The sequence below is a fragment of the Ursus americanus genome, chromosome 11 (genome assembly GCF_024610735.1).
Source record: "Ursus americanus isolate L20-20 chromosome 11, mUrsAme1.1.p, whole genome shotgun sequence".
NCBI lineage: Eukaryota > Metazoa > Chordata > Mammalia > Carnivora > Ursidae > Ursus > Ursus americanus.
In genome coordinates this window covers 58,784,525-58,810,230 of record NC_142137.1, presented here as the reverse complement: position 1 = coordinate 58,810,230, position 25,706 = coordinate 58,784,525, and the positions used below count along the sequence as shown (strand labels likewise).

General features: G+C 37.5%; 1 pseudogene; it reads right to left on the bottom strand.

Annotated features, from left to right (window-relative positions):
- The window catches only part of LOC123797425 (pre-mRNA-splicing regulator WTAP pseudogene), a 47,255-nt pseudogene that overhangs the window by 8,650 nt on the left and 12,899 nt on the right, over window positions 1-25,706 (bottom strand).

The following is a 25,706-nucleotide window of genomic DNA, read 5'->3' as shown; positions in this document are numbered from 1 at the left end:
TTTCTTGTCTCTCATATAAGCATTTAAAGCTTTTTAAAAATTCCATTATTTTCAGTTCTTCTTAGAGGCAGTGTCTATGCAGAGTTTATAGTCTATGATCATCTATGATATTGCCAAAAACAAAACTTGGAGTCCTTTTGAAGACTGGGAAAACCCTATCTAGGCTTGATGTTTTTTGTTTAGCTGAGTTGACATATTAAAATAATTACAAGTTTCAGAAACAGCAAAGCATATATTTGCTGCTAATGTCACTCTGTGGCTTGGGTCTTAATTACATAAGAATGTCAATTTTCTTTTGTATAAGAATGGGAAATAATGATTATTTGATCCTTTTAGTTCTTTGAATTTTTAATAAATAGGCTTCATTATTTAACTTGTTTTCAAAAGCCTAAACAAAGCAAGATTTTAAAGACATTGCTTATGTCTAATCTGGAACCTGTAGAAACTTGAAAACTAGTGGAGAAAATGCTAGATATTTAAAGAATGGCTTATATATTTTTAAAATAAATTCTTTTTCCTTTCTTGGTACATAAAAACATCAAGAGTTTACTGTGCTTGAAATTTATAAGTTCTCACAAACATTCCTTTTCCACATGTTGGCATAAAAATAAAATAACTGAAGAACAACAGTCATCTCTTAAGGGATCACAGGTCCAGCAAGGAAATGAGAAATAAAACTTTCAGTCTAACATTTAAAAGGCTCAGGTTTTGTATAAAGGACCTGAGCCTTTGGAGAGTTTTTCACTGAGACAATGCATGTCTCAAGTGGAGGCTTTGGTGTGAAAGATCACAAGACATCATTTCTTCAGTTTAATAATCCATTTAATACCATCTTTCAATCCCATTTCATGCTCAGTAAAGCAAGAATAAGTGAACTTTTTGCTGACATTGGTTTTGTTGAAGAGCTTTTGTTTATAAAGCGGTGGCGACATGATCTTATCATGGTCCATCATTATTGGGTTGCTTCTGTCCCCCATCCACGTAATGCTTTCCTGTGATGTGTGCAATTTTTTCATAGCAATGACTCCTGTCTTATGGTAAAGTGGTTTGACAGTACTTGCTTGCTTTTAGAAGAGAGACACATTCCAACTTTCTGCCTCAAAAATCTATTTAAGTGTTCACCTTTACTCAACCAACTCTGAATTTTGAGGAGGAAATGTGAATTCAACTGTTTGAAAATGCATAAAGGCAAAGGGAACTCTGGACCACTGAACAAACTTTGGAGGGACTGCATAGTGGGTACTTGATGATTCTATGCTGAAACTAAATTCTTCCATGAGCTGTGCTTACCTATGACACACAGGCCGACAATTAAGTTACTGAGAAAAGGAGTCAATAAAAGAAAATTCAGCCCTTAGCATTATAGCTACTTAAGATCTGTGAATGTTATGTACTGTGTATCTCTATTTCTCCTGTTTGAGATTTATAATAGTAATCAGAGAATGATATGAGTCTAGGTTAAAAGATGTTTACATGGGGTATATTTTAATGGACTGACTTGACATTTGCAGGGGAAATACATTATTATGGTTTTCATAAAAGTTGGATACTGTGGCAATTTTCATCTTAAATTTCTATAGCACTTCATGGGCTGCTTTCACACAATCAGTAATATTACTCTTTCTTTTTCAGATTAAAGAATGGAAATTTAGAGACCAAATGAACGACCTTATCAAAGTCCCATAACACAGTGTTAGGAAAGCCACATCCAGAACCCAGGTCTTCTGACTCATAAATCAGTGCTCTCTCTAGACCAGTCATGCTCCTTGACATCTCAGGAACTCCCTGACGTCTCTCTGGTTATCCTCCCTCTATCACACCTGGGAGGGCACACAAAAATCACACAAATTGAGAGTTGATCTAGCCGTTCACTGCAAATCTGATCTCCAGTTTAGGAGATTCTTTTTACCATATCACAAAATAAACATCAATTTCCAAGCATAGCAATGGTCTATTACAGATTCATTAAACTTGGCCAATGGATAAACATACCACTAAGTAACTAAAGAGACAGTTTAGGAAAATATTTATAAATAATAGATCCCAGAAGGATTTCACATCATGAAGAAACAGATTTAAAATCTCCAGTGTGTGTGGAAAATACTCCTGATAAGAGTTCTTTCCCAGAAGGGCTTGAAGTGAGGTGGAAAGACAGGACATGTGTCTAAGAGAATATCAGATTCCAGCCACCATCATCATAAAGGTAGACAGAGGAATGCAGAATGTCTTAATGGCTCTGATGTGTACATAAATGTTTGGAGAATAGAGAAAAATCTTACACATAAAAGTAGGGAGCTGCATTTTAGGGAAGAGAGCTGGAAACCGAAGTCAATGTGGGGTCAGCTCCCATACTGTCATGAGAAGTTGAAGTCCTGGGGAGAGTCTCTAGTCCTCTCTGAGCCTTGGCATTCTCTGTAAACATGGGATAGTGACTTATACCACAAAGTGGTTTAAAGGAGTAAATTAGGTTGAGTGTGAAAGTCTTTTGTAGATCGTAAAGCAATACACAAGGTAAGGCAGTGTGAAGGACAGTTTGTCACATACGGCTGTAAAACTTGGCTGTGGATTTTGTCCTGACGATACCAACTGTCCAAGTAGTAAAACCACCCTTCTAAACTGCCTTGGACACTTTACAGACAAACTCTCTTCTGCCCCCATCCCCACCCCATGGCTGTTCTTTGACTTGATGCACCAATTCATGAAGCCATGTGGCAAATGCCAGATGTGGCATGTGGGAAATGGTGAAGTAAGGTTTGTGCCTCCCTAGAGCATTACCGAGTATTTTGTACACTTTGGGTAATGCCACAGTAAGCCACTGGTAAGAGCTGTGTTCATGGGATAGCTCCCATTGACATCTGAGGTGCTATGCTTTGATTTCTAAATATAACTGAAAAAATATGTTCATTAAAAAAATTTTCAAGGAAGCACATAATTCTTTCTTTCCCTCACCTGGCTCTTTGTTTCCTTTTTCGAATTCCTAGAACTGGACATCACCCCCCACGAAATTATCATGCCAACCATGATCGGCTTCCATTTGCTTAGATACGTCTATTTCAATCATGGGCAACAAAATGATAAAGGGTGGACTTCTATACCATGCAGCTCTTCCCATCTCCATTGGCAAGACTGTCACAGCAAGCTTAGGTGAGTTTTCAAGTTATCTGTGAGGTCAACCAGAAATCAAAAGGCACGAACAACAGAGTCAGTTTGCATTTGACGAGGGGGTCAGTAGAAAGGAAAATAAGACATTTCCTGCATCTAAGAGTTCAGAGTCATATGCCAGATATTAATCACACTCCCACATAATTAATGTTGTGCTTGTGTTTTGACAGACAGCTTGATACAAATTAGAAACCACCTTAAATCCTATTCAAGATTCTTTTTTAAAATATCAGCCTGACATAAGAGCACATGTTTGATGTGTAGAGACGGGCTGCAAAGAAGCCTCAGCAGGTATTAACAGCTACATAAAACAGTATGGATTTGGGGGGTGCACCACGACTCTGTCTCTGCTCCAACTTCTCAGTATCTGGGATTGAGACAGAGAAGGGAGGTGATCAAATGTACAAATGAAACAAAGATGGGCAGGATAATGAACAAGCATGACAGAATCAAACTGAACAGGAAAAAATCTGGCATTTAGAGTAGATTTACAGTAAGTCATAGGTAAGAACCGAAGATCGTCTAATGAAGACCTGAAGGCTTCAGCTTCACCAGAGGTGATATGGTGGTACTGAATACAAAGACATAAAATCAGTCTGTGTTCATAGAAGGAAATGTTGAAAGATACTTTTTGCATCTAATAACAGAGTCCATCCTTCCTCAAAGGCTGCATATTAGAATCACTGAGGAAGGTTTTAAATAAATTCAGGTTCCCTGGGCTTTCGGCAACTTGTCTGCCTTCTTTTTCTAGACTTCTTGCAGCTACCTCTTCTGGCATGTGATGTGATTGTGATATTCTTCTGCTTCTAAAGTCTTTTATTCTATCCTATGATATTTTTGCATATCTGAGTCAGTATCTTCAAAAATTAACTTCTATGTTTTTCTGAGATTACCTCCATTCTGCCAAGAGCTGGTAAGACTTGGCTTTATTGAGTATTGGCACTGCTGCAAAACACAAATTTTCTTGGCATAATTCCTCACAACTGCCTCCCTAAGTAGTTTCTCTCATATTTCATGATTTGGTTGAAAACCCAATATGGTTAGGAAAAAGATGTGCGTAAGTGAAGCATAATTATATTGATTCATGTTCACCTGATAAAGATTTATTTGTCCTCAAGGCATAATAATGGCCAAGATTTGCCCATGATCAATAACTCTTAAACCAATAAATCTTGATATCGGCAACAAAAGCCAATATCTACTTAAACTTTTTTCGAAGTGTTGTTATAATATGCTGATGGCATGAAACATGCGGGCACATAAAACACAGTCTCTTGAGCTTTATGTTGACACTATATTTGTATCCTCTAAGAGTTAATATTCTAGATTCCAGTGACATAGGAGCAACCTGCTGATCAAGGGGAAAGTTAATAATGAGGACTGATAGTTAATAACGGTTTTTAGAAGACCAAATAAGATTAGTGTATGTGGAAGCACTTTGTTGAAACACAAACTATTGGAGAAATGTGAAGTATAACAGAGTTTGCCTATGGATTTTAAGCTTTGTCCAACACACTGGCAAAATAAAGACAAAATTTTTTTTTTTGGTCAAAGAGCAGGAATAGAAGCAAGATTTGAGAAGAAATGAAGCAAAAGTGACAGTGACAACACTGTATCGGGTACCTAGCACGGGCCAGGAGCTGAGGGGATTATATGATGTGTCTCGTTATATTTCACTCCCATAGTTCTAGTAGGTTCAAGCCAAAACTCAAACACAACTCAAATTCCTACAGAACTGAGGTTTAGGCTAAGGAACTAGTTGTACAGTTTTAAGTAGCAGAGCTGGAATTTAAGTCCATGTCTGTCTAAACCCAAAGATCATGGTCTTTCCAGGTTGCTCGAAACAGAAAGCTTCAATGGTTACCTTTTCAAAGTCATTTGGGATTTGTTAGCAGTCTTTTCCTTAGATCGGCTAACAGGCCTGTGCTGTTCTTCCCTTTTCACTCCAGCACTATTTTCTCTGTACACTCACATGCCTTAGACCACTGTGCCATGATACTACATATTGGTGGCTGACAATGATAAAAGGACAGATTATGTAGGTTGTTCCTCGGGAAAATGAAAAGATTTGGGGGGCAGAAGGATGCTGGAATGTCATTGGCCTTCAGGAACGCTGTCTTTCCCCTACCATCTGCTCGGCTGCCATCACAAAATACCGTTCTGGAGGCTGGGGAGTCTGAGATCAAGGTGTCAGCTGACTTGGTTCCTGGTGGGAGGTCTCCTCCTAGCTTATGGATGCCCACTGTGTCCTCATATGGGGGGGAGAGAGGGTTGGGTTGATTGATCTCTGATGTCTCTTCCTCTTTTTGTAAGGACACCAGGTCAATTGGATCAGGGTTCCACGCTTATGATCTTATTTAACCTTAATCGCCTCCTTAAAGACTTTGTCTCCAAAACAGTCACATGGGTGTACGTGTGGGGGTAGGACTTCAACATACGAATTTTGGGGAACACATTCAACCCATAGTAACCAGTGCCACACCTTGGACCTATACCCAGAGATGTGCTCATGGGTTTGTGTTCATTCTACCATCTATGGCTGTCCATATGAATTTGGGCAAATTTCTTATAAACCTTCCTGAGTCCCAGTATCATCACCTGACTGATAACATGGAAATCATTACACGTGCCCAGTGAACACCATTGGGTTGTGAGGAAGATCGAACTTGACAACAGGTAGGTAGCCCTGTGTTTTTGTGCATAAGGTTTCCTGAGAAAATGTAAGTGGGACTAACATCCCAAAGATAGACTAGAGCATCGGGAGGAACTTCTATTTTCTGAACTATAAAAAGTATTCTAAAATTTCTACACATTACCTGGTACACAGAAATTTTGGCAATGTATTTCAATCTTTTCATGCATGTTCTTTTAGTCATTTACTTATCACTGTCTTTTAAATTTCCCAGATAATATACAAATATATATTGCAAAAATACTGAGGATACTGAAATAAAAAGCGGAAGCCTCTCTTTACCTTTTTTTTTTTTCTTTCAGAAATCCCACTCCAAACCCCCAAAGATAACTACTATTGTCAGTCTGGTATGTTCCATGCTATGTATTGACAAGAATGCAGGTGTATTTCTATATATGTTTATATAAACATGTACAAGTATACACTTTCGTGGAAGATATCCTGTTTCCATATTTGTTCTTTTGCCTCTCATTGAATGCATATTTGTCTTCTTTAAGAGTTGCTATTATTTTCTTTTTTGAGCTAAAGATTTGCTATTTTCAGCATGTGTTGAGATTTCTGCCCTTATCTGGATTATAGGTTTAAAAGACTATGCTTTTTGCAGCATCAAACCAATAATTTTCCCCAATTTCCTACTAATTTTTAGAAAACAATGAAGCAAAACATGCAATTATTTCCATATCTTGGTGCAAACAAACACTGCTGTTCAGACAAAGAGGAAAGCACGGCTGAAGCAGAACTCCCAGCCACCAGGCAGTTTAAAATATTTGTCGGTGGCATCTAGCTCCAGCAGCGTGAAGGTAGTTTAAGGATATACGTGTATACTGCATAAAAGTGCAAGTTATTTTCAATTCAACCTTACGACGTTTGAGTTTACATGTGAAAGTAATTTGTGGAACCATACAGGTATGTTTGTGCAAAGGAAGAGAGAGCAATCTCATTTTGTTAAAAGGCCCTTCTTCTCAAAGTACTTATGAATGTTCCCATATTCATCTGGGCGTGTGAGGTTTTGTCATCTGCCTGAAAGCCTTGTCTCTCTTGCATGTAATAAACAAGTCTTATTTTACAATTCATTACGATTTCACTTCGTCTCCATGATTCACATTAGTCTTTCTCAAGCAGCTTGTGCATTTACTCTTAGAAAAGATAATAGGCTTCAGATGAGTCTTTTTTTTTAAAAGTCACCAACAAAACACTAAAGATATTCCAACCCCGCTAACAATTTAACTCTGTCCTACTTACCCAGAGCAGTACCATCCAGTGCAAGGCAATGTCTTGATGGATCATTCATGGAAAACTAAACTAATTACCATCATTCTAATATTCCTATTTAAATGCATGAAAAACTGATTAGCTGAAGGCAGCCCTATATATAGCAGAAATGGCATCTTCTTAATATTTATGCTAATGCAGAAGACATTTTACACAAAGGTTAGAGGTGACGAATGGGTAAGAAATGGTCTTAACGTACACATTTGTTTACTTACAAGAATGCATGACATGACTATTACTCCTTGAGAGAGATTTAATTGGCACAGAGGACAAGGTGTGGAGAAATACATCAGCGGGAAAGCACATATGCATTTGTGGGCACAAATATACACATACGTATTTATAAGACATGCTCCCAACAGAACCACCACCCACTAACAGAGAAGTAGAACACCCACACCTCCAAGCTAGTTTTACAAGTAGATTTCGGTTCACATTCACCCTGAGGTTGTCACATTTTTTTAGTCCAGAGAGAATTTTGATGGAAATTAGAAAAGGTTTCATAATTCAGCGACTCTGAGCGTTATATACTTCTGATATAGAGAAACTAAGACACGTAAAAATGATGCCGTTTTAAATTGCGGTTACTATCTTAAGCAAGGAATGAAGAAGTGGGCTTATAAATTCAATTTGAGTTTTACACTGTCATTTCCACATGACTAATCCACAGACTGAGTTCTGTTTTCCGCCAGCTCTCTAAGCACGCTCCAAGGTGAGACTCCCCAGAAATGGTGCATAACAATGAGCACATCACGGAAGCAGTGCACGAAGAACAAATAAAACATGAAATTACACATGAACTTGAGAGTCACAGAAGCAGGCCAAGAATGGGTTACTGTCAATAAACGGATTTCAAATAAGCCTCTGATTTAATGACAACAGAAAGCTAGAGCCTGATGGAGGGCAATCAAATACTTTTTTTTTTCCCACTTCTAACTCACGGTTTATATGAAAAGAAAACCTGTGCCATTACAACATCAGCAATGGAAAGCTACACAAAAATCTGAAAATAGAAAGGCTGTTCCCCCGCGCAATTCTAACACAACACACGTCCACATCGAGAGTATGGCCAAGTGAACAAGTCACCACGAGCAACTTCTTGCTCAGCATATTGGTGGACATTCACTGGTGAGAGTGTATTTGCTTTGCCCTTAAGTATTCTGCTTGTGACTGTCCTTGCCAGCACAGCCGTGACCGGGGAGCAACAGGACTTTCAGATTTAAAAATGGAACATGCAACCAAGTGGCTCACGCAGGGGGAAATGAGGCCACAGGGAAAATGACCCGGGTTTGGTCTCTAAGACAGGTGCATCGTTTTAGAGGTTACAGGGGAGCACCTGTGCCCCCCTGATTATATCTTCCTTATCACACCCCTGAATTCCAGCCCCCACAACACACTACCTGAAACTTTTTTTTTTCCATCTGAATGTTTTCCTTTAGCATTTTACTTTTCACTGTCTAGGAGAGTTTTCTATGTTTTCAAGTCTAATTGTTTCTGAGATGCATTCAGTCTTTTCCCCAAAGTACTTTCCAGGGAGGTCCTGGTATGGCAAAGTCTTGTTGAATTAATATTGTACCAAAGATGGGAAGGAAGTGAAGGTATTGACTAGAATCAAAAGATTCTAATTTCTAGAAAAGAGACTAACCACCTGCAGATAGGAAGTTCAGAATAAAATTTTTTTCCCCTTTCACACAGACTTGGATATTTTAACCATGCGCCCTCTGTACCATATTGTAGGAACTCTGGGTTTTCCCATTTTGGGATACCCTTGTATCAGATAATGAGTTGTAAATGGGGAAGAATGGACTATATGATTGCATACAGTGTGTGTGTGTGTGGGGGGGGGTGGTTATGTGACTTGTAACCAGAGGCAGCCTGCAAAACTTTGATCCTTGTTGCTCTACTTCCAACTTGCCTGGAAAGACCTTGGTCGGTCCAGTCCGTTGCTTAACCAGGAGTGGAAGTCAAAGGAAATAAATGCACCCATCTTTTATGTATCCCAATTCCCACAAGGGGAGGGAACAAATGGTCTTATGCCCTCTGACCCCTTGGTGATACCCTGAAGCCAGATCCTGGGATGGCATGTTGTCCTTTGCCCCTACCCCTTTCCTCCGAGCCCTCTGGATCTCCCTGCAACACCAACCCTTCCTCACAGAGAGGACTCCCACTTCAAGGTAAAGAACATACATTCGCAAGCAAAACACTAGAACCCTGTTTCCTTGGTAACTTGGGCAGGAAAGGGATATTTGAGATGTTTGGAAATATTCATTCTGGCCAGAATATATCCATTCTCCTCATTCTTAAGGCTTTATCTGTAACCCAAGGCGGGGTCCCAAGTTGCTCCAAGTAGCTATACATTTAAAGTTAAATGGAAAGTGAAGTCTGCCGCTAAGTTTAGCTCTCCTGCTGAAATCCTTGGGAGATTATTACTTCCTTCGGGCTATATCAGGCCCCCCTTTTCCCATACCTATCAAACGGCTTTGAAGTTTCACTTCATTTGAAATATTGTACAGTAAATGCACACAGTGTGCTAACGGGCTGCATGGATTAATGGAGCAAATAGTTGCTTAAATTTAATTTAAAAGTAGTTCAGATAAAGACCTAGAGAATTAGTACTGGGGTTAAGGAAGGATCCTATTGAGGGATGCCTGGCTGGAGGGGAAAATCCAGAGAGGAGGGACTGCTTCTCCCTGCCCCTCCACCTTCTATGAAGAGAGGATTTTGTTTAGTGCCTTTGTGCAGTCAAAGGGGATCCTGGCTAGAGGATGAATACAACACGTATGAGCTGCTCTCAGGCGAATCGGGTGTAGCCGGAACGGATAGATGTGGAGCAGTGGCCACCCTCTGCTCTTGATTCTGTGTTGTGAGGTAGATATTGGCAGCTTAGAACAACTCATGTACTTTTATTACAAATGAAGGGAAACATTTTGTCAAAGCTGTGCCATGAGTCTAGGAAAGCGCTTCAAATTCTTTGTCACACACAGATGTATCTATCAACCGTTCTTAGCCCTGTCAGTGGATTTCAGTGACCCACCTGCAACTCATTACCCTTTTTTCCAACACTCTGCAGCAAATTCTTATTCATAATCAGACATCTTATCCAATTCTAGTCACAAAAATCACTTAAGCAGTCTTAATGAATACAGCATCGTTGGGATTTATGTTTAGTAAAAATGGAAAGTAAAATATTCCTAAAAAGAGACAGCTAACCTCACATTTTCATCCATAATGCAAGTCTATAAAATCATAGCTAAGAAAATGGGGCCCCGCTGGTTTTTTCCTCCACTCTTTTTCTGTTGTGTTTAGGCTCCCATAGTGGATCTACTGAAATCGGATTTCCCCTAGGATGTCATAAGTAGAAATGAAGTCTGCGATATCTTGAGCAATCTTTTCCCATAGTTTCTAGCAGAACAAGAATGAATCTAAAATTTAAATCTAATTTAGATTTAGAACTATGAAGGAAGAGGACAGAGTAGTGAGTTATTTTCTTAAGGAACAAGGAGGTACCATAGAGTAAGAGATCTTTCATCATTGCTTTGCTTCCATTCCCAGGCTGCTGCGTGCACAGGGACTTGCGGGATAACTAGGGAGGCATTGTATGAGCAGACAAAGGCCACAAAAGTGAAGAACTCACTCTCCCCACATGTTCCCTTCTTCTAGATGAACTGGAGGCAGTGTATATACCGAGACACAATGCAAAGTGAGACATGGCAGTGGGGAATCCGCTAGAAGGGAACTGAAGAAGATGCTTCCAGATGTTCGTGTTGAGATTGTCAAATAGCTATCATTGCTAGAATATCCTCACAGCAGTGCAATGTCCTTTTGGGTTTGTTTTCTACTAACCAAACCAAACCAACCAGCCAGCCAGCCATCCAGCCAGCCAACCAGGATAATTTAGGAAAGCAGCTCGTTCTTGGGCTGTACTCAAGCAGAGAATTATTGCATAGTCCTTATTAAAGATCATGTGGTGTGCCAGAAGAGCATGGTCTCTGCTTGCTTCACCTTCTGGAAATTCTGTATCTAAAGCGGTGCCTGGCACATGGTAGGTACTCAATAAATCTATGTTTAGTGGAGGAATGGGTAAAGGAATAACAAATTTGGTTAAATACATTCAACTTGAGTTTTATAAAAAATACATATGTTTTAACTGGCAATCCTCATATGGAGAAATAGATCATTCCCTATAATAGCCACAACCACAGGATAAATTGTAATTTCTATTTGATTTGATTAAGGAACACTACAACTCTGGAAAAGAAGAAAACAAATTGAGACCCTGTTTGTTTTGATTTTCTGTTATTTCTGTGTCTTACTAATAAGCCAATCAATAATATGAATAAATCCCTGCAGTCATTAGTGAGTCTCTTTGGTGAACTTACCAATTTCTTCTTTAAGGAAGGCAATTACAGAATTTAAAACCCATTCAGTCTTCCGCAGAATTTCCCCCTACTATATTGAAAATCTAAATGGTCCATGCAAGTAGAGGTGACTGCATTCTGAGGGCTAGTTAGTAGAATTTTTTTAAGTTACTATTTTATTTTTAGATAATAGTAGATTCAGATGCAGTTGTGAGAAATAATACAGAGAAACCCTGGCTATCCTTTACCCAATTTTTCCTTAATGGTAACAATTTGCAAAACCACGTGTAGTACAATATCACAACCTAGATATTGACACTGATAGAGGCAAGATAGAGAAGATGTCTGTACCACAAGGATCCCGAGGTTGACACACCCACCTTTTGTAGCCACACCCTCCTCCCTCCCACTTCCAGCCCACCTTAACATGCTCTCTCCATTTCTGTAGTTTTGTCATTTCAATAGTGTTACATATAGAGTAATGCAGCATGTAATCTTTTCAGCATCAGTCTTCGTAGATTCACCCACATTATTGTTTTTACCAATAGCTTGCTCCTTGTTATTCTTAGGGAACTTGCCATGATATGGATGTACTGCAGTTTGTTTAACCGTTCACCTGGTGATGGACATCTTGACTGCCTCCAGCTTTTGGTTATCATGAATCAAGCTGTTTTAATTACTCACCTACAGGTTTTTGTGTGAATGTAAGTTTTTATTTCTCTGGAATAAATGCCCAGGAGGGCAATTACTGGGTGGAATTGTTGTTGTATGTTTAGCTTTTTAAAGTCACTTGCAAAACTATTTCTAGAGTGACTGTAATATACATTCTCTCCAGCAGTTTATGAGGGATCCAGTTTCTCTGCATCCTTGCCAGCTTTTGGGGTTTTCACAATTTTTTTTTCTTAGCCATTCTGTTAAATGTGTATAGATAGCTCAATGTGGTTTTAATTTCCCTAATGGTGCTGAACATCATTTCATGTGCATATCTGCCATCTGGGTATCATCTTTGATGGAAACGTCTTCATGTCTTTGTCCATTTGCTAGATAAGTCCCTTTTTTTTTGTTTTTTTGTTTTTTAAAGATTTTATTTATTTATTCGACAGAGATAGAGACAGCCAGCGAGAGAGGGAACACAAGCAGGGGGAGTGGGAGAGAAGGAAGCAGGCTCATAGCGGAGGAGCCTGATGTGGGGCTCGATCCCAGAATGCCGGGATCACGCCCTGAGCCAAAGGCAGATGCTTAACCGCTGTGCCACCCAGGCGCCCCAAGTCCTTTGTTTTTCATGTTGATTTTTTTCAGAATTCTTTATAGGGGTGCCTGGGTGGCTCAACTGGTTGAGCGTCTGACTATTGATTTCCACTCAGGTCATGGTCTAGGGGTTGTGAGATGGAGCCCTGTGCTGGCTCTGCACTCAGTGAGGAGTCTGCTTGAGACTCTCTCTCTTACCCCTCTGCCACTCCTGCCCACCCCACCCTCTTCTGTGCTCTCTCTCTCTCTCCCTCCTTCTCTGTCTCAAAAAAACGAATTCTTTGTATATTTAAGTAGTCATCCTTTGTCGGATATATGATTTGTAAATATTTTCTCCCACTCTGTAGCTTACTTTTTCATCTCATTAACAGGGTCTCTCACAGAACATAAGTTGTTAATGTTGATGAGGTCCAATTTACCAATTTTTACCTTTTAAATATTCTTTCTGCTATCAGAGTTTTCAATGTGACAGTTTTATCTTTCTGTTCTCTGGGGCTGATGACACAGACACAATATCAGGTTTCCTGAACCTGTTTTAAGGTATAATTTGCTGAACTCTGTCCATTTTTCCACCCAAGGAAATGAAGGACAGATAAAAACATTTCTCCCTGATAATATGCATTTTTTAAAAGATTCAATATCTTCTTTCCCCTTAGCTTTATTAAGTGAGATAATATTGACATATACTATTGTGTTAAGTTTAAAGTATACAACAGGATGATTTGAAACACATTTATATTGTGAATGATTACCAAAATTAGGCAATTTAACACTTTCAACACCCCACATAATTACCATTCCTTTTTCTATGGTGAGAATATCTAAGATCTACTCACTTAGCAACTTTCAAGTGTATAATACAGTATTGGTAACTATAGTCATCACCAAACTGTACGTTATGTACCCAAAACTTAGCCATCTTATAACTGTAAGTTTGTACCCTTTGATCAACATCTCTTCATTTTCCCTACCCCAGAGGCATGACAACCACCATTCCACTCTCTATTTCTATGAATTTGGCTTTTTTAGATTCCACATTTAAGTGATATCATACAGTATTTGTCTTTCTCTATCTGACTTATTTCACTTAGCCCTCAAGGTCCAACCATCATATTATGAAAAAGCAGAATTTCTTTCTTATACTTGAATAATATTCCTGTGTGTGTGTGTGTGTGTGTGTGTGTACCATTGGACTTAGATTGTTTTCATGTCTTGACTATTGTGAATAATGCTGCAATGAACATGGGGGTGCAGATATTTCTTTGAGATACTGATTTCATTTCCTTTGGATATATACCAAAAAGTGGAATTGCTGGATGTTAGTTCTATTTTAATTTTTTGACAAATGTCCATGTTGTTGACCCTAGTGGCCACATCAATGTACATTCCCACCAAAAGCGTACAAATGTTCTCTTTTCAACACTTGTTATCTCTTGTCTTTTTGATATTGCCATTCTAACAGGTGTGAGCTGATATCTCATTGTGGTTTTGATTTGCATTTCCCTGATAATTAGCTGCACACCTTTTCATGTACCTGTTGGCCATCTGTATGTCTTCTTTGGCAAAATGTCTATTACAGTCCTCTGCCTATTTTTTAAATCAAATTATTGGTTTTTGCTATTGAATTATATAAATTCCTTACAAATCTATGATATTAACTTTTTTATCTTATATATGGTTTATAAATATTTTCTCCCATTCTGTAAGTTGTCTTTTAATTTTGTTGATTGTTCCTTTTGCTGTGCAGAAGCTTTTTAGTTTGATGTGGTCTCACTTATTAATTTTTGCTTTTGTTGCTTGTGCTTTTGGTGTCACAACCAGAAAATTGCTGCCAAGTCCAATGTCAAGGAGCTTTTACCTCATGTATTCTCTTAGGAGTTTTATGGTTTAAAGTCTTACGTTTAAATCTATTTTGAGTTAATTTGTGTGTGTGATGTAATAGGGGTTCAATTCATTCTTTTGCATGTGATTATTTGGTTCTTTCAGGACTACTTATTAAAGAGAATATACTATATGTTGGCTAATTGAACATAATAAAAAATAAATTTAAAGATAACTTTTTTAAGGAAAAAAAAAGACTGTCCTTTCCCCATTGAATATTCTTGGGTACCTTGTCAAATATTAGTTGACTGCATATGTGTAGGTTTATTTCTGGGCTCTCAATTCTGTTCCATAGATCTATGTGTTTGATTTTCTGCCAGTATCATATTGTTTTAATTACTATAGCATTATAATAAGGGTTGAAATCAGTAAGTATGATGCCCCCAGCTTAGTTCTTCTTTCTCAGGGTTGCTTTGGCTATTCAGGGTCTTTTGTGGTTCCATATGCATTTTAGGACTGTTTGTTCTACATCTTTAAAAAGCGACATTGGGATTTTGACAGGGATTGCACTGATGTTACAGATCACTTTGTGTAGTATGAACATTTTGATAATAGTAATTCTTCTTATCCATGAAAATGGGTTACATTTCCATATATTTGTATCTTCTTTAATCCTATAATTTAATCCTATAATTTTCAGTGTACAGATCTTTCACCTCCTTGGTTAAATTTATTCCTAAGTATTTTATTGTTTTGATGCTATTAAAAATGGGATTATTTATTTCTCTTTCAGATAGTTTGTTAGCGTATGAAAACGCAACTGATTTTTGTATGTTGTTTTGTATCCTGCAACATTTCTGAATTTATTAGTTCTAACAGACTTTTGGTGGAATCCTTAGGATTTTCTATATATAAGGTCATCATCTGAAAACTTCTTCCTTCTCAATTTTGATACCCTTTATTATTTTTTTTCTTGCCTAATTGCTTTGGTTAGGATGTTCAGCACTCTGCTGAATAGGAATAGTGAGAGTGGGCATCCTCATCTTATTCCTGACCTCATAGGGAAAGCTTTCAACCTTTCACTGTTAAGTATGATATTAGCTGTGGGCTTGTCAGATGTGGTCTTTTTATGTTAAGGTACACCCCTTCTATATGCAGTTTGTTTAGAATTTTTGTAATCAAAAGGATGCTGAATTTTGTCAAATGCTTTTTCGACATCTGTTTAAATGATCATATAATTTTTATCTTTTATTCTATTACTGTAGTGTATTGCATTTATTGATCTATGTTGAATTATCCTTGCATTCTAGAGAAAAATCCTATTTGATCATAGTGTATTATTCTTCTAATGTGCTGCTGGATTTGATTTGCTAGTATTTTGCTGAGAACTTTTGCATTTACATTCATCAGGGATATTGGTCTATAGTATTATTTTCTTGTGGTATCCTTTTTTGGTTTTGATATAAAGGTAATGCTGGCCTCATAAAGCAAGTTTGGGGGTGTTCCATTTTCTTGAATTTTTTTTTTGCAGAATTTGAGAAGTATTAGTGCTAATTCTTCTTTAACTGTTTGGTAGAATTCACCAGTAAAAAGCACTGGGCTTCTCTCTGTTCCTCAAGGAACTAGAAAAAGAACAAACTAAGCCCACTGTTAGTAGAAAGAAAGAAATAGCAATTATCAGAATAGAAATAAATGAAACAGAGTCTAAAAAGACCAATGAAACTAAGAGTTGGCTTTTGAAAAGGTAAGCAAAATAGACAAACCTTTAGCTAGATCTATCAAGAAAAAAAGAGGGAGGACTCAAATAAATAAAATCAGAAATGAAAGAGGAGACATTACAACTGATACCGTAGAAATACAAAAGATCATGAGGCGACTATGAACAATTATCACCAACAAATTCAACAACATATAGACCCTCAGATGGACAGGTCTGGTGTCTGGATCAAGGAGGGTGGGTCTGCAGCCTAAGTTCACTGGGATAGACCTGACATTTGCATACGTGGTGGTAGGCCTGGACCTGGGTCCATGTGTTTGGGCCTGGATCCTGGGTCCATGGGGGCTCACCCAATGCTGGGGCAGGCTGGGAGCCTTAGCTCCCAAGAGTCAGCCTGGAGCCTGGGGCTTTGGGGGGACTGCCTGAAGACTGAGTCTGTGGGAGCCAGCCTGGAGGCTGAGACCACCCAGACCAGCCCAGCATTAAGAGACCAGAAGCCTTAGGCTACAGGATCCTTCCAAGAGCCTGGAACTGTAGGAGACCGGGCAGGCTGAGACTGATCTAGAGGCTAGGTCCATAGATACTGGCCTGGCACTGGGGAGGGCCGGGGGCTTGGGTTCGTGGAGTTGGTGTGGCACTGGTGTAGGCCTGGTGTACGGTCTATAATGAATTCAGATGCTCACTTCACTCTCTTTCTGCCATGGAAGGGTGTTTCTTTCCATGCTGAGCTGCCTGGGCTTGGGGAGGTGATGGGGTAATGTATCTTTTCTTATTTCTGTGCTCCACTCAGGTACTATAATTCCTACCTTTTGTGAAGGCATTTTGTGCATGGATATTGTTCAAATTGATATTTCTTGAAGGAGACACATACTAGAAGTTTTTATACTGTCATCTTGCTGATGATATCACTCTCCCCTACTTTCCTTCGATAGATTGTACTTTTGGTGTCAAATCTAAGAATTTTTTGTCTAGATTTAGTTGCCAAAGATTAATTCCCATTTTTTTCCTTAAAAATTTAGTCATTTTTATATATGTTTGTGGTCCATTTTCAGTTAACTTATATAAGGTGAGTCTTCAATCTAGGTTCACTTTTGTTCCCCGTGGATGTCTACTTGCACAGTACCATTTCTTGAAAGGGGTATCATAACTGTGTTGAATTTCTTTTTCATCTTGTCAAAGTCAGTGGGCCATATTTGTGTGAGTCCTATTTCTGGATTCTCAGTTCTGATCCATTGATCTGTGTGTCTGTGAATAGACATCCTTGCCTTATTCCTGATCTTAGGAGAAAAATGTTCAGTTTTTCACTATTAAGCAAAATTTTAGCAGTAAGTTTTTTTTTTTTTTGTAGGTACTTTTAATCAAGTTGGGGAAATTGTGGAAATTTTCTTCTATTCCTATTTTCCTGATTTTTTTTTTTTGTAATCAAGAATAGGTGTTGAATTTTGTGAAATGCTTTTTCTGCATTAATTGTTGTTTTTCTTTCCAGGTAATTTTTCTTCTTTAATATGCTAATGTGGATTATATTAAACTAGTCTTATATCTCTGGAATAAATCCTAATTGACCGAGGAGTATAGTTATTTTTATATTGCTGATTTCTATTTGTTAATATTTTGCTATGGTTTTTTACATCTCTATTCATGAGAAATATTGGTCTGCAATTTCTTTTTTCTTTTTTTTTTTTAAAGATTTTTTAAAATTTATTTGACACAGAGAGAGACAGCCAGCGAGAGAGGGAACACAGGCAGGGGGAGTAGGAGAGGAAGAAGCAGGCTCCCAGCGGAGGAGCCTGATGTGGGGCTCGATCCCAGGACTCCAGGATCACACCCTGAGCCGAAGGCAGACGCTTAACGACTGAGCCACCCAGGCGCCCCTGCAATTTCTTTTTTGAATTATTTTCATCTGTTTTTGATATCAGGATAATGCTAGGTTCACAAGATGAATTGAATAATGTTCCTCCTCTTATATTTTCTGGAAGAGATTGTGAGAAATTAATGTCTGGTATAATTCCCCACTTAACTACCTGGACCTGAACAGGCTCCCTTCCTCCCTCCCTTCTTCCCTTCCTCCCTCCTTTCTTTCTTTCTTTCTTTCTTTCTTTCTTTCTTTCTTTCTTTCTTTCTTTCTTTCTTTCATAATGTATTTAATTTTTTTTAAATAATGGATTTAAATTTCTTAATAGCTTTAGACTTTCAAATAGGTTCACTTTTGTTGCCTATGGATTTCAGATTGGGTGAGTTGTGGTAGACTGTTTTTCAGAGAGTTGGCCTATTTTGTCTAAATTGTCAATTTTATGTGTATAGAGTCTTTTGAAGCATTTCCTTGTTGTCTTTTTTTTTTTTTTTTTTGCTTGCAGGGTATTCTGGGTTGCACTGTCCCACAGAATTCATATGTTGAAGTCCTAATCTTCAGTACCTCAGAATGTGATCTTATTTGGAGACAGGGTCTTTAAAGAGGTAATAAAGTGAAGTTCTTAGGTTAACCTTAATCCAATGTGACTGGTATCCATATAAAAAGGAGGTTTGGATGCAGAGATATGCATAGAGGGAAGACAGCCATCTACAAGCAAGAAAAGAAACCTAGAACAGATCTTTCCTTCAAAGCCTTCAGAAGGAACCAAACGTGCCAACACCTTGATTTTGGACTTACAGCCATCAGCACTGTGAGGCAATAAATCTCTATTGCTCAAGCCCCTAAGTCTTTGTTAAAGCAGCCCTAGCAAACTAATACACAGGGTCTTTACTGATATCCACATTTTCCTTCTTGATACCAACCATTTGTGTCTTTTTTTTCTTTGTTAATTTTTATCAATTTATGTTTGCAAAGAATAGCTATTTTATGGATTTTCCATACTAGCTTTCTGCTTTCAATTTCATTGGCTTTTGGCTTTATTATATCCTTCCTTCTGCTTGCTTTGAGTTTATTTTGCTCTCTCCCCCCTAAATTCTTGAGGAGGGATTCTAGAATACAGATTTAAAACTTTTCTTCCTTTGTAATGTGTGCATGTAGTACAAGTTTGCCTTTCAGCACTGCTTTACCAGCTTTCCACAAATTTTGACATATTGTGTTTTCATTTTCATTCAGTTCGATGTACTTTTTAAAATTTCCCTCTGTGACTCATGGATTTAGAAGTGTTTAGTTTCCAAGTGTTAGGGGATTTTCCTGTTTTCTGTATGTTATTTACTTCTAGTTTTACTCCATTTTGTCAGAGAAAATACTGTATAATTTTAATTCTTTCCAGTTTGTTGAGGTTTCTTTTATGGTCCATGTTATGCTCTATCTTGATGTAGGTTCTGTGGACACTTGAGAAGAATGGTCAATCTGCTCTTGTTGGGTGGAATGTCCTATAAATATCAATTAGATTCTGTTGGTTGATGTGTTGTTGAGTTCTTTTATATCCTTGCTAATTTTCTCTCTAGTTGTTCTATCATTTGTTGGGAGAGTGGTGGTAAAGTCTCCAACTATAACCACAGATTTGTTGGTTTCTTCTTTCAATTTTGTCAGTTATATCTCCACATATTTTGCATCTTGCAGATCTTTCAGCTGGAAGCCGCTGTTGTTATGCTGGAGCCCTGCTGGTATGGTGTTAAGGTGGGGGAAGAGGAAGTCTTCTATAATCTTATGATTAAATCTCAGTCTTTTAGTGGGCTTGTGTCCCTGGGCTGTGACTCTCACAAGTATTTCTTAGCTCCCCTTCTCCTTGAGCTTTAGGTGAGTAGAGGAAGCTGCTGTTGTCTGATACATCCAAGAGTAGAACAGAGCAATTATTGTCTAAAAGACTTTTGTCCCTTTCTTAGCTCTTCGGCAACAGAGAGTAGGCTTTTTTGGGGGCTGTTTATATCTGCACCCGTTGATGTTTCTAAATTGCTGGCTTTTTCAATAATAAATCTTGGGCATATGAGAGGAAAAAATTCAGCAAACTCATTGCTGCGTTGTTCCTTGGGTCCCAAAATCCATAGCTAATCTGTCGTGTTCTCCACATTTCAGTCTTCTTGTGTTTGTTTAAGATATGTGTCTGGAGTTCTTGCTGTATTTAGCAGAAGGAAAATGGAAAAGTATGTCTATTCCATCTTTCCATAAGTAGAAGTCCTCCTGTTATTAAAATTTTTTAAGGTCCTAAATATCCATGACCTGGTTGAAAACAGATTAGACATCTCTTCTGGTACCATAATATTATTATGATGAACCTATTTAGAAAGTTGAAAGTTTTAAAATTTATTTGACTACTTGATAATATCACTATCCTCCTAATTGGCTAATTTAGTAGCCTATCTCTTAAGTAAGGTAACTTGTATTGTATACTAATTCTCTACATTTTAAGTTAACACATAAGTTAATTTAGCTTGACCCTCCCACCAGAAGTTGATAATACTATATGTAGTTCATATTTCCTTCTATTTTATAATATGTTAATACACAAACAAATTTGGAAAGGCATTTGTCCAATGAATATCTAATTACAGCTGATTTTGATCTTTAAGAAATAAGGAAATACATAAACTATAGAAAAGATCGTTCCGTTACTGATCATATAGACTGCACCTTGTACAGTACCAGGCATACAATATACACTGAATGAATGAATGAATGAATGATTGAATGAAGATGGTATTGGGAATTTAATACAGGTATTTTTTCCTCTGAAATAATGAAATTTTTGTAACTAAGATGTATATAGAAAATCTGAAAGCATCTAAGGGGAATTTATACTTGTATACAGAGATCTTGCTTATGCATCCACATATAAAGTGTTTTTGGCTATAAAGTCTCATATTTATTCTTTCTATGGTAGATACACAGACATTTTTTAAATTTTTTAAATCAAGGTATCTTTTCTTCTTTCAGCATCATCCAAAGCATGAGAAATTAACAATCACAAAGCTAGCTCTCAGCTATCTACAATACAAGTTAGTTAGTGGTTAAACTTCCTGAGCTCACTGAGAATTATTTTATTTCAAAAGATGTTCAAGGGTCTGGTCATTGTCAGAAGTTTTTTTTTTTTTTTTTTTTTTTTTTTCCAAGTAAAATATCACTTTTCTCCTTCTGCTTTCCAGGTCTCAGGATAAAGTGTTTCCAAGCAGTGCGGATCTCAAGCTGGGCTTCATCTGAGCTCTGTGGATTAAGCCTAATTGACGGGCAGAGACTAAGTAGAAAAGCAGGCCCTGGCCCAGCCGACACAAATCCAGTTTTTCCTTCCTAGCTCTCCAACGCCAGCTAAGTTCATTTAAATTCCTCATGGGCAGAGCTCTAGTTGCTAAAATCACTCACATCTAGATGTGCAACATAAAAGAAACCCTTCTGATGGCTGCAAATGTTCGGGGTAAAAGAAAGAACTCTGACTTCAGGATGTTCATCTGGTTGAACTGACTACTTACAGAAGATGAAGGAGAGCTTATAGAAAATCTTGGCTTTCTTCCCTATGGACAAGGTCAAGGCTTTCCACAGTCGTGCAGGAAGTGGATCACATGGCTCTCTACCGCCTTAGGTCTTTAATCTCATCTTTTCTTTTCTTTTTTTTTCTTTAATTTAAATCCAATTAGTCAACATATAGTACTTTGTTAGTTTGAAAGGTACTGTTCAATATTGATCAGTTGCGTATAACACCCAATGCTCATCTTTTCTGTTGATACCTTTTCTGGTTACACTGCTTAAGATTTTACCCACCCTTTCCCCCTCAATACAAAAATAGAAACTTATTCCCAAGTTCCTTTCCCTGTCTACTTTTTCTTCATAATGCTTATCATTATTTTGCGTGCTATATGTTTCACTCATTTAGGTGTATATCATCATTCTTACTCCACTAGAACGCTGACCCTACAAAGGCAGGGTTCTGTTTTCTTTGTTTACTTCTGTATCCTCAACAGGCCTTGTGCATAGTAGGTGTTCAATCAACATCATAGAATAATGGTTGAATGAATTATCAAGGAAAAAGACAACTGTCACAAATAGTTGAACCATCAGAATGATGACTGCTGATTGTACAATTCAATTGGTTTTAATCACAAAGGAAGCTTCAACAGAGGGAGGAAGTACTAGACTGGGGATAAGGCAAGTCTAGGCTGTCACTCTGTTATTGAGCAGGTCGCTTGGCCTTTCTGGGTATCAATTTCTCATCTTAAACAAGGAGACTAAGATAGAAGATCTCTAAAGCACCCTTCAACTCCATCATTCAGGCATTCATTTGCCTTTTATTTCATGGTCTGTGAGAGACTCTAAGGCCAGAGTCCCAGGGAAAATAGAGATGGTTTCATTATGGTATTTCACACCTATCATATATCATAGACTATGGTGACAGAAGTTAAATCACAAAAGATAGGTCAAAATAAAAAAGCTTAAGGTAGTTTAAAATAGAGCCAAAAGTAAAACAGAGGATCAAAACAGAGCAAAGAAAAAAAGAGAATAAAAGTGGAAGTGGGGACTATTCCATTGCATAAAAGGAACCACATAGAAAGGACGACATCATCAAGAGAGATGGATTTCTAACAGTGTATGCTGATCAGAATCACATAATGAATTGTGATTTACAACATGAATTTGCAAATAGACTTGGTGCATTGAATTGTTCTAACAGGTCATGTTTTTAAATGACTTCTGAACCTTTAATAATAATAAAAAAAACTTGACATGCAGACTTTGAGATTACTGCCTTGCCATAAAACAAGGTGATTTCACTTCCTTAAAATGAATTATTCTCTCTGTGAGCCAATGAAAGGCCTGTGGAGCACTGTTCACACCAATTCTTTCTTTACACACTTTTTGCTCTTCTCCAATCAGAAGTCATTGCACCAATGGAATTTCCACTTGCATATAAAGTGTCTGGTGCCATGTACATATTTACTGTCACTTTTTATAAAAAGACTATATGTTTTCAGCCATGACAAGAGACCAGCTGGCTAATTTAGAGTGCCTGCTGAACATTGGAGGAAAAGTAATCATTTTATTTTTCACTGGCATATTTAGAAGGCACATGCTGAATATGAATGATTAGAAATACAAGAATTGTACAGATGTATGGGGGGGTATCCAAATGTCGTCATAGCAAATGCACAGCAATCCTCTTCATGACTCTGTGGTGTTTTAGACTAAAGCAATTCAGAAATGCTTATTTTTTAAGCAACAGATAAAGGTTGGTTAAAACTGATTATATGGCATTTTATAATTTTAAAGGACAATTTTACTGTCAGTGTCCTCTTAAAAATTTTATTAATTGACATGGGTTCTAAATATAATAGTCTAATTATTAGTAAACACGGTTCCTCTATTGATTATTCAGCAATCCAAAGTGTGAAATTTCATTATTATAACATCCACACGCTTAGTGCTTAATTTCAGAATCCAATTTAAAACAGGAATCCCCATGTCTCCAAGTACAAAATCATAATATGATTCCAGTGCCAAATGAAAATATTACATTTTATTTAAATTTATTTTATTTCATTCTTTTCAATTTCTATTTTTAATGTTATAAATAAAAATAGTATTGCAATAATATATGCATATACTACGTAAATAAACAAATATGCATAAATTCGCGAGTGCATGATTAAAACTACACAGCAGTAAAAAAGCAAGGCTACTGCTCTAGAAAATAGTAAGTCTGAAACACTGTCATTCCTATTTGCTGCCAATTACCAGAACATATTTAACTTACCAAATACTTTTTATGAGACAGGCATTATGCTAGGCATAGTGTGTGGAATTACTAATAGTAAAATAGATGGCCTAGGGTTTAACAAACTATACACCATAAAATGAACTCAAGTGAAATAATACAGTATAGGAACTAGCATGTCACTTCTCCAGAGATCCTATTATGTGGCCATCCAAAATATATGAGACTCCTAAAGCCAGCAAAATCTGGCTGCTGCATTGCCAAAATAAATGCCTTCAATCCCCTTCCATTTTAAAATATTTGTCTCTTAGGTTCTGGCTCACAATGTCTTGTAATGAGTTTGATAGTCTAACTTCCCAGAATACTAGAGACAACAAGTCAGAAGGGGTTAGAGGGTATAAAAAACAGGGGATCAGTAATAGAAGGAAACAGTGACAGCTGAAAAGTAAAGGAAAATTCAAAAATAAACCCAAATGTTATCTCACGTCATATTAAAAAAATTAACTAGAAAGAGATCATATCTATACATGAAAGCTAAAACTATAAAATCTTTAGAAGAAAATATAAGACAAAGTCTTTGCACCCTTGGTGTAAGGAACTATTTTTTAGATGTGACACAAAAGCATGAACCATAAAAGAAAGCTTTGATAAGTAAGACTTAATCAAAATTTAGAACTTTGCTCTTTGAAAGACACCATTAAAAAAATGAAAAAGCAAACCATGGGAGAAAAAATCCTCCATACATATATCTGACAAAGGATGCATCAACAGAAGTTATTAAAAAAAAAAAAACACAACTCTTACAGCTCAATAATAAGAAAAAAAACTCCAGCTAAAATGACAAAAGGTATGAACACACATTTTACAATAGAAGATTCAGGAATGGCCAATAAGCTCATGAAAAGACACTCAATATCATTTGTTATCAAGAGAGTACAAATGAAAACCACCATGACATAGTAATATACATCCTTAGAACAGCTAGACTTTTAAAAAAAAGACTTATCATGCCAAGTATTGGTGAGGATGTGGAACGACTAGAACTCTCATCAGTGCTAGTGGGAATGTAAAATGGTACAGCTACTTTAACAAAAGTTAAACATACAATTACTGATGATCCAGCAATTCCACGCCTAGATATCTGACCCCTAAAACAAAACATATGTTCATTCCAACTCAGTTCAAAGTTCATGAAGCAAGGTGTACCATAAATAGCCAATGCCTTGCACAGTACTTAATACCTGGAAGATGCTCGTAAGCAGGCATTAGTTGAATGGATGATGACTAATTGATGGTACGCTCTAAGATTGAGCATGAAAGTGTATGGTATATTACAGTGACTTACATTTTTGCTTTTGTTTTTAAGCTGTGAACCCCATTCATCAATAGAAACCTTATAAGAAACCCCAATAGGTAAAACAGATAAACCAATCTCTGCCCTGCCAACCCACCCCTCCTGACCTCCAGTTGCAACCAATGAAGAATCTCAACATGGAGTTGGCTGGACCTGACAGGGGTCATGAAGGATTGGCAGGAACCTGGGGAACTCACAAGGGAAATGGCAAGACTGATTACAGGAGGAATTACATATGGAGCAATGGGGCAAAGCCTGGGCGCATGGAATGGGGTTTGGTAGTAAAGTGTTTTTCAAACATACTCCTTGACTACCTGCTTCATCTTTAAGTATTATTTCTACTTACCAAAGTCTAAAAATTCCCTGTAGCACTTCTCTGAGCCTTCTGACTATACCAAGAAGAGGAAATTTATGCTGATTTCATGCTTTCGTGGCACTATGTGCTTCATCAAAGCAAAAAATGCCATAAATT